Source organism: Rattus rattus, chromosome 2, assembly GCF_011064425.1.
Source record: "Rattus rattus isolate New Zealand chromosome 2, Rrattus_CSIRO_v1, whole genome shotgun sequence".
In the NCBI taxonomy this organism is placed as follows: domain Eukaryota; kingdom Metazoa; phylum Chordata; class Mammalia; order Rodentia; family Muridae; genus Rattus; species Rattus rattus.
In genome coordinates this window covers 87522504-87534661 of record NC_046155.1, presented here as the reverse complement: position 1 = coordinate 87534661, position 12158 = coordinate 87522504, and the positions used below count along the sequence as shown (strand labels likewise).

At 41.8% G+C, this 12158-nt stretch overlaps 1 protein-coding gene across 1 annotated transcript in view; it reads left to right on the top strand.

Moving 5' to 3' along the window:
- The window catches only part of Spon1 (spondin 1), a 275300-nt gene that overhangs the window by 212102 nt on the left and 51040 nt on the right, over positions 1–12158 (top strand). The gene's annotated exons all lie outside the window — the stretch shown is intronic.

Genomic DNA, 12158 nt, shown 5'->3' with positions numbered 1-12158 from the left:
TTCCATGGGGACCAATGGTGAAGAATGTACACAGCTCTGGGGCAGACTCCCTCAGTTAAATCAGATCATCTTTCCTGTGTTCTCAAGTCAGGCTTCCAAGAAAGATTTTCAACAAGGAGTTTTTAGACTGAGAAACCATTTGGGAAGGACTTGTCTTAGTTTGTTTTATGTTGCTATTGAAGAACACCACAGACTGGAGAGTTAATAAAAGAAATTCATTTCTCCTATTCCTAGAGGCCAGGAAATCCAATATCATGCAAGTTTGGCATCGTACAGATTCTGAGTCCATGAGGATCCTTTTGCACCAACACTCCATGCCCAAGGACAGTGACTGATAACAGTGCTTAGTGATTATATCGAATGAAATAATGACAGAAGGAGGGTGATGCTGTGTAATGTCTGAGATTCATTTGTGTTTTGCAATGCTGTTCCTGGGAAGACATGAACAAATACCTATTCAACCTCAGTTAAGGAGCCAACAACAGACCAAAGTCTACTAAAGCCCAACTTGGTCAACTACTGAGTTTATTGGGTAAGGAGTGTGGGTAAGGATGTTCTTGTAGGAACATAGAGAATTCAAAGGTCCACTCCAGCATGGGTGATGATTCACAAAAGCTGGAACCCTGGAGCTCTCTGCATGATTGGCAGGCATCTCCACAAGCTGGAGAACTACCTCTCTTCACCAGTCTTTACTCTAAGAGAGGGATAGATTCTGTGAATCTGGTAAATTTCAGGAACTTCCTAAGACTTCTGAGTTGTTTACTTCTAAGCCTCAATGAGATTCCTATGAAATTTCCAGTCTTAAGTTTCTCCTTAGAATAGAATACTTGAATGCAGAGTAAATTGCCACAAAACAACTTTTCTTAAAACTGTACCTGGTTGACCAGATCTTGCCACACTGCACTCATGATGCATCTAGGCTATTTATGCAATGTCATCTCAGCAAAAGAAAGAACATGGAATAAGAGAGGACAGGAGAGAATAGGCAAGTGGCAAACAAACCCACTATTGTGATAATGGCATCTGTCCTTTCATGATGGAGTCTTCATGACTGTTCACCTCCTCATGATCCCACTTTGCACTGGGGACTAAGTTTTCAATACACAAACTTTGGTAGTAAGTTCAAAGTATAACAACTAGTTGTAATATGTCATGCAGGAAAGTTCCTCCATGTTCTTTATCCTGTCTTCCTCTCTCATTCCCCCAGCACACACACATGCTTGAGTCTTGCTCAGGACTTGTTTCAAGTCTGACTTCTGTTCCCTTTACCTGAGACATCTTCCCTTCCACCTTTCTCTGCCAGGTGGAGCTGTATTTTTGTTTTACGATTCAATTCATAGTTTGCCTTTAGCAAGTGACTCTTCCTGCCTTTACGGTGATTAGATGATTATTCACATTTGCACAGCCTTTGCTATGTGCTAACATAGGCGCTATGATTATGTATATCTGAATCTAGGTCCAGTCTGTAGGCTGCCGGGAGACGGAGTGTATTCTCAGTCTTGTTTCTTTCCTCTTCTCTTCTACTTCAGGCGCTGGCACACAGTAGGCACACAAGTATTTGATGGATGTTTAATTCACCAACAACTAGCAACTCTGCATTTTTCCAAGACAGCTATAGCCAAGAGAATTTCAAAGACAGGGTCACAGTCTCAAAACCCATGCAAGCAGCTCAGAGCTAATAAAACATGACTTCATCATTTCTGCTCAGATCTAAATTTTGTTTTGTTTTGTTTTTTTCAAAATTCACCATTACAAAACACTAAATTTCGATAGAAATTACATGCTGAAAGTGTGATTTGATTGGATGACTAATTTGATTGGATGGCTTCCCCAATTCAAATCCTTATTCATGGCTTTCCAACCATTCCATGGATTTTTTAGGGTTACCAGGGCATCCCTAAGACTGAGGCCAACATGTAGATCTGACTGGAGGAGACTCCAAGCCTTTCTCTACAATAAAGCTTGATTTTACCATTTGACTCCCTTTGACTGGGCCCAGGAGTTTGCCAGACCCTCTTCACCTGCTAGTCTTCCCCAAACCATCTTCACCTCTCCGATTTCTGACGTAATTTGAGCTTGTAACTCATAGTTCATCCCTACGCCAACCCTCTAAGCCAGCGGTTCTCAATCTTCCTAATGCTGTGTGTGACCCTTTTAATACAATTTTTCATGTTGTGGTGACCCCCAACCAAAAAGCTATTTTCATTGCTACTTCATAACTGTCGTTCTGCTACTGTTATGAATCAGAATGTAAATATCCAAAATCTCTGATATGCAGAATGGTCATAGGCTGCCCCTGTGAAAGGGTCATTTGACACACACCCCCAAAGGAGTCATGACACGTAGATTAAGACCCACTGCTCTAAGCCTTTTCCAGTCCCACATCCTCTTCTGGGTTTGGAGCAAGCCTGTGTTCTACCTGTGTCCATAACATTTAATATTCTACTTCTTCACTTCATACTATGTCACAAACATTTTTCCAATGTGTGAGACACAGTCTTTCATGGAAACTTTTTTAAATGTCAAAATTTTAAGTCGGTGGGCTTCAGTCTGTCTGGGTTTTCAGTATCATTAAGATAAGGTTTCCTCTATGCTTTTAAAACTGATGCTGTGCTCTTGCTCTCCCTGGCTTTTGCGCTTGCTTTCCTGCTCCCACTCTCTCCCCATTCCCTTCCCCCACCTCTCCATGTGTTCATGGCTGGCCTTTACTTCTCTCCTCTCCTCTCCTCTCCTCTCCTCTCCTCTCCTCTCCTCTTCTCCCCTCTCCTCTCCTCTCCCCCCTCCACTCTCTCTCTGCCTTTCTCTGCCTCTACTACCCTCTTGACTCTTCTCCCCGTGCCCTGAATAAATTCTATTCTATACTAAAACAAAAACGAAAGCTAAGCTTTGTAAGGAAGGCATCAGTGCACCCCTGTAACATCAGCACAGGCAACATGAAGGCAGAAGGCCAGGAGTTCTACACAGTAAGATAAGCCTGAGCTGCCTAAGACACTCCCTCAAAAACAAAAAATAAAGAACAAAAGGATTAAGAAAGTAATGCTACATGGAACATTTCTTGTCCTGGTTTGCTTTCTTTTCTTAATTATTTTGTAAATATTTAATTATCTCATTTTATATGCATGTGTGCCTGCATATATGCATATTTGTCTGCATGTATGTCTATGCACCAAGTACATACATGCAAAGTCCATAAGTAGGTTCCCTAGAATTGGAGTTATAGATGGTTCTTAGCTGTCACGTGGGCTCTGGGAATCAAACCCTGGTCCTCTGGAACTGCAGCAAGTGCTTCTAACCACTGAGCCACCTCACCAGTCTTTAGTTTCCTTTCTGTTGCTGTGATAAAAACACTGACCAAAAGCAACTAGGGGAGCGGAGGCTATTTCAGCTGTAGTCTACAATGTATCACTGAAGGAGCTAAGACAGGAATTTGGCCATGGAGGAGTGTTGCTGACTGACTTGTTTTCCATGGCTTGCTTAGCCTGCTTTCTTATATAACCTAGGAACCACCACTGCGGGAATGGTACCGCCCACAGTAGGCTGAGACCTCTCACATCAATCATTAATCAAGAAAATGCCTCAGACTTGCCTATAGGCCAGTATGATAGAAGTAATTCTTCAACTGAGGCTCCCTCTTCCCAGATGACTCTAGCTTGTATCATGTTGACAACCAACGAACCAGTATAGTCCTCATGTGTATGACCTTTTCCTAGTGATAAGCATATTTCTGATTTAGCAAGTTTCTTATATATATTGATTATAAAATCTAAAGGCAAGTATTTCTCAATATGTTTCTTTTCATTTCTTATATTTTTATGATTGAAGTATATATTAAATGCTACTCAATTGAGTCTCATTTATCTCTTCCATTGTTAAAGAAATTCTATTGCTTTAAGCCAGTAAAAAAATAATTTCACAAGGGAACCAGCAGGAGGGGCAGATGAGACAGGGCGATGGGGAAATAACCATGAACAAACTGTGATCATGTATGAAAATTTCACAATCGGGCCAGGGAGATGGTTTAAATGTAAAGGCACTCACCAAGTAAACCTAGTGCCCGAATTCAATCCTGAGAATTCATAGAAAGAGCCATATCCAGTGGTACACATCTGTAAACCACGCACTCCTAGATGAACATGGAGACAGAGACAGAACCTCCCAGAAATGTTTGAGCCTGCTAGCATGGGGCAGCATTACAACAGTAAAACCAAGAAAGAAACTGCCTCAACCTGACCAACCATTCACATGCTATAGCATGCACATGCCCACACTCACACACTCAGTAAGCACATACATACATACATACATACATACATACATACATACATACATACAATTTAAAATGTCATAATTAAGTCAATTGTTTTTATAATTGATATAACTCCATCATGGTTCTTTATGCACACATTGTATCTAAGATCTTATACAATTTGGATTCTCTTTTCCTTTAGTTGTTCTATGGGTTTTTAAAAATGTGTCTAGCTCTAATTCATCTGGGCAAGGTTGGTACAATTTTAAGCAATAAGTGATTTTTAAATTGATGACATACTCATTTTGCCCATCATACTCCACACTATCATCTATCAAATTGTCACATAAAAATAGGGTTATCTCAGTGTTCCGATTGACCTGTGTGCCTCTATACTTCTAGTTCTGCACCAACACCTTGCTATTTTAATTATCTGTGCTCTGTAATCCATGACATTTGCAGTCCTAGCATTCCCCTCCCAGAGAATTCTCAAATAATGCTATTCTCTTTCTTGAGAATGTGATGTGTGAGTACTGTGTGATTATCAGCTCCATTGCTTCCTCTCTCGCCCCAAACTCCCTCAGTGCCCACCCTCCCCACCCCTCTCAAATCTATGACCTCTTGTTTTTTAATTATTATATATATATACATACATACACATATACATGCATATGAATATATAAATACAACCCGCTGAGTTCATTTAATGTTGCTTGCAAGTATTTGTCTTTAGAGCTGACTGATCACTTGAGATTGGATAATCCATCTGGGGTCTAACCCCGTCTCTTAGCAGCCTTTAATTGCCTATAGTCTCCGTCTATGGATGGGGTCTTGTGAGATTTTTCCCATCTACAGTGACACATCTACTAGTGTTGTCACTGTGCGTCTTATTCAGGTGGCCATGGCGTTAAGATTCCATGAGTACAACTCCCTGCCATAAATAGAAGATACTGTCTCACGAGGGATATCCTTGTCCTCTGGCTCTTAGTAACCTAAGCCTTAGGTGTAGAGTTTTGTGTTACAGGTATATCAACTGGGATGTGCATCCCACAGTCAGTTGGTCTCTGAATTTTGACCATTTGCGGATTAATGTCCTTCTCTCTCACACACAAAAAGAAGCTTCTTTGGCGACAGATGAGAGCTCCGTTTATTAGTGGATCTATTTTAAGTATCTAGAATGCAGTTGGGAATTATAATGGTTTAAGAAGGTGGTTCCTGACCTCACCAGCCATAGGTAAGTTGACTAGGTTTACAGGACCCAGCATGAATTCTCTCCTGCTCAGTGAACCTTAAGTCCAATTAGAAGGCTGTTGGTTACCCCCAAGGTACAAGTGCCACTATGCACCCTTGAGTATATCTTGACATGGCGGTAATTGCTGTAGTTCATGGGCTTTATTCTGGGAAGGACTTTTCTTCCTTGGTTGCTTGCACAGCACTTTCTGCACTAGGAGAGCTAGTCCTCAAAGGAGCTTCCTGTAAGTTCTGCCTTGATCCCTCCAAGTCCTGTCCAAACTGCTGGATGTCTTCAGCAATCCAGTCTTACCTTCAAGTTCTGGAAGGTATCCAAGGACAATGGCAATAGTTTTTATTGTTAGTGGAATCTTTTGGACTCCCCTGACCAACAATTCAAAGGTGGGTTTCCCATGCCTAAAAATAGAGTTTTTGTTAGGTCGTCTATGGCTCTTGTGGGAGCGGGTGTGTGTGTGTGTGTGTGTGTGTGTGTGTGTGTGTGTGTGTGTGTGTGTGCTATAATTCCAAGTTGCATACTTCATTTATTTATAAGTATATACCCATGTACTTAGGTAAGTCTAAGTAAATCTAAGGTGTTTCCCTGTAGCTTTTCTAGTCACCCTTAGAATTCTTTATCCCTCATCCCTACTTCTGTTTCCATATTTCCCTCCCCCTATCATTTCGGATAACGCCCCTCCCCCATCTGCCCCTCTCCTCCTTCATAGCACCTGTGTTCTGCTACTCCCCCTGCATTTACCATAGAAATTCCTCACCCGGAGAAGGTTTTTTTCAAAATATTTTCTTATACTCTTGACATTTTGCTTGTATAACCAACAGTAAAATGATGGCGTTGTTGAGTTCTTTTAAAAGTGGTGATTTTGATTTAAAAATCTATTCTCTCCATAATTCTTAAGTCACTGTATGCATTCTTAGAACTTTCTATTCTTCTGTGACTGTATGTGTTTACTCCGTTGCCCTACTTAGCTTTTCTGCTGCTGTATAAACACTAAAGCCAAAAGCAACTTAAGGAAGAAAAGGTTTATTTGGCTTAAAACTCACAGCCCATCATGAGGGGAAACCAGGGTAGGAGCTCAGGGCAGGAACGTGGAGTCAGGGACTGGAACAGAGGCCATGGAGGAAGGAGTGCTGCTCACAGAGTCGCTTCCTCTTGTCTGCTCAGCCTACCTGCCCAGGGATGGCACCACCTGCAGAAGCCTGCAGTACATCAATTAGCCTCACACACATGGCCATGGGCCAATCCAATCTGACTCTTCAGCTGAAGTTCCCTCTTTCCAGGTGACTCAAGGTATATGTCAACCTGATATCGGGTGCCATGACATACAAGACAACTATCGTGCATGAGAATACATTGCATTACAGCAATGATGCTGACTTTTAAATCTTCTCTTCTGATAGTTATTCTTTACGGCTGAGCAATACGAAGTTGTGATGATATTTATATTTGTTCTGCCTACATTTCGGAAGTGAAATTTTTAATTTCCATTGTTAGTAAATGATTTAAAATAGGTCTATCCACAGCCAGAATACAGCAAATACAGAGGCGTATGCCAGCAGGAAACCACTGAACTGAGAACAGGACCCCCGTTGAAGGAATCAGAGAAAGAACTGGAAGAGCTTGAAGGAGCTCGAGACCCCATATGAACAACAATGCCAACCAACCAGAGCTTCCAGGGACTAAGCCACTACCCAAAGACTATACATGGACTGACCCTGGACTCTGACCTCATAGGTAGCAATGAATATCCTAGTAAGAGCACCAGTGGAAGGGAAGCCCTGGGTCCTGCTAAGACTGAACCCCCAGTGAACTAGACTGTTGGGGGAGAGGGAAGCAAGGGGGGAGGGTTGGGAGGGGAACACCCATAAGGAAGGGGAGGGGGGAGGGGGAGGTTTGCCCGGAAACCGGGAAAGGGAATAACACTCGAAATGTATATATGAAATACTCAAGTTAATAATAATAAAAAAATATAAAAAAAATAAAATAAAATAGGTCTATCTAAGCTAAGCAGGTAAATTATTTTACTTGAAGGATTTATCTTTGCTATGTTTGCTATGCTATTAATGGATTGCTTAACCTGATGTTACTGTTAGAATGTTAGTCTTTTTTTAGTTATTTTTACATTCTTCAAATAATCTCCATTAAAGTAAAGTTTGTCACAGAGAAAAAAACTTAATGAGCTTGGTAGTTCTGTTTCATAGGAGTTAAAAGGACTTCATTACTACTCTGAGCCTTCTGTTTAGGAGATATATAAATATATATATTATATATTGCATTAATTCCATTGTCTCAGTCAACATATTTAGCATTTCACTGTGGAGTATAGCCATGTTACTGAGCATTTTAGTCAACTAGTAAATAAGAAGGTATATATGGTATTCCATGAAGGTAACTTAATACCTTTCCATATTTCATACATAGATTCAGACATAAATTTTCATACAGGATCTATCACTAATTTATCTATGTGACTTTGACCATGTGACTTGACACCTGGCACCACTTGCCATATGCAGCCTTTAGCCTTCAGATTATTACAAGGGGCTGTTACAAGGATTTTAATGGTGAATATAGAGTTGTTAGCAGTGTCCACATTCAATGGACAGAAGTCAGTGCTGTGTTTCCCAGTGTTGCTCGTTTGTCTTTCTCTATTCTTCTCTAATTATATTTACGTGAGAGGGCCATATTTTCATAGTCTTTTGAACGTTTTCAGAAGCAACAGCTAATCAGTGAGGAGATGGTAATAGCTTTTGAAGAGAGAGCTCCCATTCTGGAAGGCCAGCGTGTGAGCCATCACGAGATAGCTCTGGGCCCTGAGAAATGACAGAATTGGCAGCGAACCTACCACACTCTCCTTGCCAAGTGGGACTGGAAGCCATAGGCCTGTATTTATGATCACTGAACACAGACTCCAGAGCTTGGGAGGACTGCTTTCAGGGGCTCCAGGGAGTGGGAAGTTGACCAACTGGCCCCCCAGTTGTCTTGCTGAAGCATCCAAGTCTATGTAGCCTGAAAACAGAGATGCTGACAATCACCGTGACCTGGGCTGAACCAAGCTTCAGAGCAGAACAAAACGGCCTTTGTTCCTCCTTTTGAAATGGGGCCTAATTATGTTTCATTAATAAATGAAACTCCCCAAATAGGGGAAACATTGTAGAAAAAAGATATACAGCTGGAAAATACCATGTGTAGAAAAAGGATTGGGTGGTTTCTAAAAGAAAATCTGAAAGCTGAGAAAAATCAGAGGCACTCTCAGCTTCTCGCCTCTTCCCTGTCTCTCTCCGCATGTCTTCTTAAATATGTTAAACTCTTCCACCTAAGGTTTAATTTGTGCCCCTTGATGATAAGTCTCTGTTTAGATCATATCACTTAGAAAAAAAATACGCCATCAAAACCATTGTTAATCTACTTATTAATGTTAACAGAAAAAAAACAACCGAAAAGATTGACAGTGGCTATTAATCAAAATGTTTATTGAGTACTTTATATGTACAAAGCATTCTGGTATATGCTGTGAAAGAATAAGAAACCATCTATCCTCAAAGGTCTTTTGATCCAGATGGGGAAATAGCCAAGTAATTGACTGGCTGTCATACAAGAAATATTGAAATAAATGCCATAATTAGTTAGCAGGTCACACCCTGGATCCATTGGGTGAGCACTGTTTTCCTGAGCAAGATGCATTAGGCGGCATCTCAGATGTAACTAAACACATCTTCCCTCACATTTCTTAAGTGAGCTAGGTACACCGTTGTGCCATCAGATGTCAGCTGCTATAGGTTATCCACCAGACCCATGTGTGCACACAAGCACACTATTGCCAACACATATGTGGTTTCTTTCCTATCCTTCACTGGATCTGTCCCCACATCTTCTTTAAGAAGTTCCTCTGACTCTGGTTTGATGTATGGCTTCACACTGTTGACCTTGTTGTTGTTATTGATGATGATGATGATTTAATCCTGACCTTGATTTTTGGTGGTGGTGGTGGTTGGTTGGTTGGTTGGTTGGTTGTAGTCCTTTCTTCCATCTTGTCTTGGTAGAAAACTCTCAGGTTCAGTTCTCCACCCACTGAGCCCCAGCCCTAGGCAGACCAACCCTTGCAATGGGAAAACTGTTGAAGAATCCCATTTGTTACCCATGTAGGAGTCATGGAGGTAATGCAGATTCTCCTGTTTGTTGACTCTAGAAAGGGAAACTTCAGAAGAGAAACGTGACCCGCCTGGACAGAAGGTTCACCTCACAACCAACTCATTGCTAGAATGGAGGATGTTGATTCTATTGTAGAGCTGGGGCTTCCTCCCTTACACCTGAAACTGTTAATGATCTTAGTATCCAGACAACCATGCTGGCTTCCTCCATTCTAGGAAGTAAAGAGAAGTCAGAGGAGCCCAACCATGGAAACCCCTGCTGTTAACAACCTACAGGCTAGAGTAACTGCAGACCATGCATCAAATCCCAGGGGGACCTCAGAGGGCCACCTGATGATGACAGCCAGGAACACCATTCTCCACTGGTAACTTCATTAAAGAAGTCAGAGTGTGGCCTTAAACCCACCCACAACTTCTTGTCCCAGTCACAAAAACCTCTTGAGAGGTAAAAGGTAGTTGGTTGTGTTTGTTGGAATCTTTAAATGACACGAATAACAGAAAAAGCAAAAGTGGTTGAGACAAATGGACTCTTACTGTCTCACTGAATGAATAGAGGGCAAATGATTCTAGGGTTGGTGCAGTGGCTTTCTGAGGCTGCCCTGGGCTAAAGCACAAGTATCTTTCCATTCTTCCTTTGTTTGTTTGTTTGTTTGTTTGTTAGTGGCAGGGCTTCTCTGTGTAACTGAGCCCTGACTGTACTGTCCTGCACTCACTTTATAGACCAGGCTAGCCTTGAACTCTCAGAGATCTGCCTGCATCTGCAGCCGGAGTACTGGGATGAAAGGCATGTGCCACGAAACCCAGCCCCCATTCTGCCATTTTAATGTCACCAATTGTTTCTATTGAGGCCACAGTTCAGAAAAGTAGTGTTAACACATTGTCTCCCCACGTGAACTGGACAAATTCCTCTCACTCTTCAAGAGCTATCCGTCAAGCTGTTAATGATGTTCAGCTGACAGGCTGACTGTAGGGATCTAAGATGGCAAATTCCTCTCACTCTTCAAGAGCTATCGGTCAAGCTGTTTATGATGTTCAGCTGACAGGCTGACTGTAGGGATCTAAGATGGCAAATTCCTCTCACTCTTCAAGAGCTATCGGTCAAGCTGTTAATGATGTTCAGCTGACAGGCTGACTGTAGGGATCTAAGATGTCATCTTTTGGGTCTGTAACCTTGGAGGGGTATCTGGAAGGCAGGAACTGCACACTGAAGTGCCCTCACACGGTGTCCTTCAAATGGTGGTTTCAGGAAATCACACCTGGAACAATAGCTCAAGGTTCCTGAAGACAAGAGACAGAGTGAGCCAGTGTCATGAGGCACTGGCCCAGAAACCAGCTAGAGCAATCCCAAGCCCACAGAGGCCAGCAGACCCCTGGAGCTCGCTAGCCTTCAAATTTAGCCACTACAGTGAGCTTCAGATTTTGAGACCCTGTCTCAAAAACCAAGGTAAAAATGACGCCTTATGACCCCTGCTCCACGTGCACATGCACTCATACATACATGCATCTCACACACGATGGCCTCGCATGCACACGTATATGCACACATTCTCACACACACAAATATACACAGATATACTGTTCACATACCATAATAATATATATGGTGATTTAAACAAGATAGACATTTGTTTCCCTCACAAACAAGAGTTTAAAGATGAGCAAGAATCTGATGGCCTGTCCCTGCCAGACTTGACTCCCACACCTGCATCCCAGGAGAGGTTCTCTGGTAATTACATCTTTCCAGCAGTAGTAACAGAAAAATTAGAATGAGGACTTGCAAATGGGTGATACATAGGCTGGAGAGATGACTCAGTGGATAATGACACTTGCCACACTTGGAGTTTGATTCCCAGCAACCACCCGTAACTCTGGATCCAGTAGATCTGACACCTTCTTCAGATCTCTACCAGCACCTATACTGTAGCACATGCACGTAAATAAAAGTACAATTTACTAAAAGGCATGCAGTGGTAGCATTCACCTTTAATCCCGGCACCTGTTAGACAGATGTAGCAGATCTCTGTGAGTTCAAGGACAGCCTGGTCTACATATGAGTTCCAGGCTACCCAAGGCTACATAGATAAACACTGTCTCAAAAAAAAAAAAAAAAAAAAAAAAAAAAAAAAAAGCTTTTAAAGAGGATGATGTGAGTGGCTTGGTGTTCGTTGTGTGGCTGATTATTACCAAATAGAAGGAGGATGGGAATTGGGAACAGTTACTTCCCTGGTCTCTGCTGATAATATGGAAATAAAATGTTGTAAATGAATTAAATTCTAAATAAAGAAGTTGGCATCTGGGATGTGATCAATCCTGTGTATGGGAGTGAGCTACAGGCATTTTGGAGGTGCCTGTAAGTACTGAGCTATTCACCCAAACAGAAAAAAGTAGTGAGCAGAATCCCTCTAAGGAGGTAGCTGTTAATTTCTATCTGAACCTGTATGTGGCTGGATGGTGATAGAAATCTTAGAGATCGTTGGATGGGGTTCTTCTCTTTAGAAGTATTTGATGAGGCTAT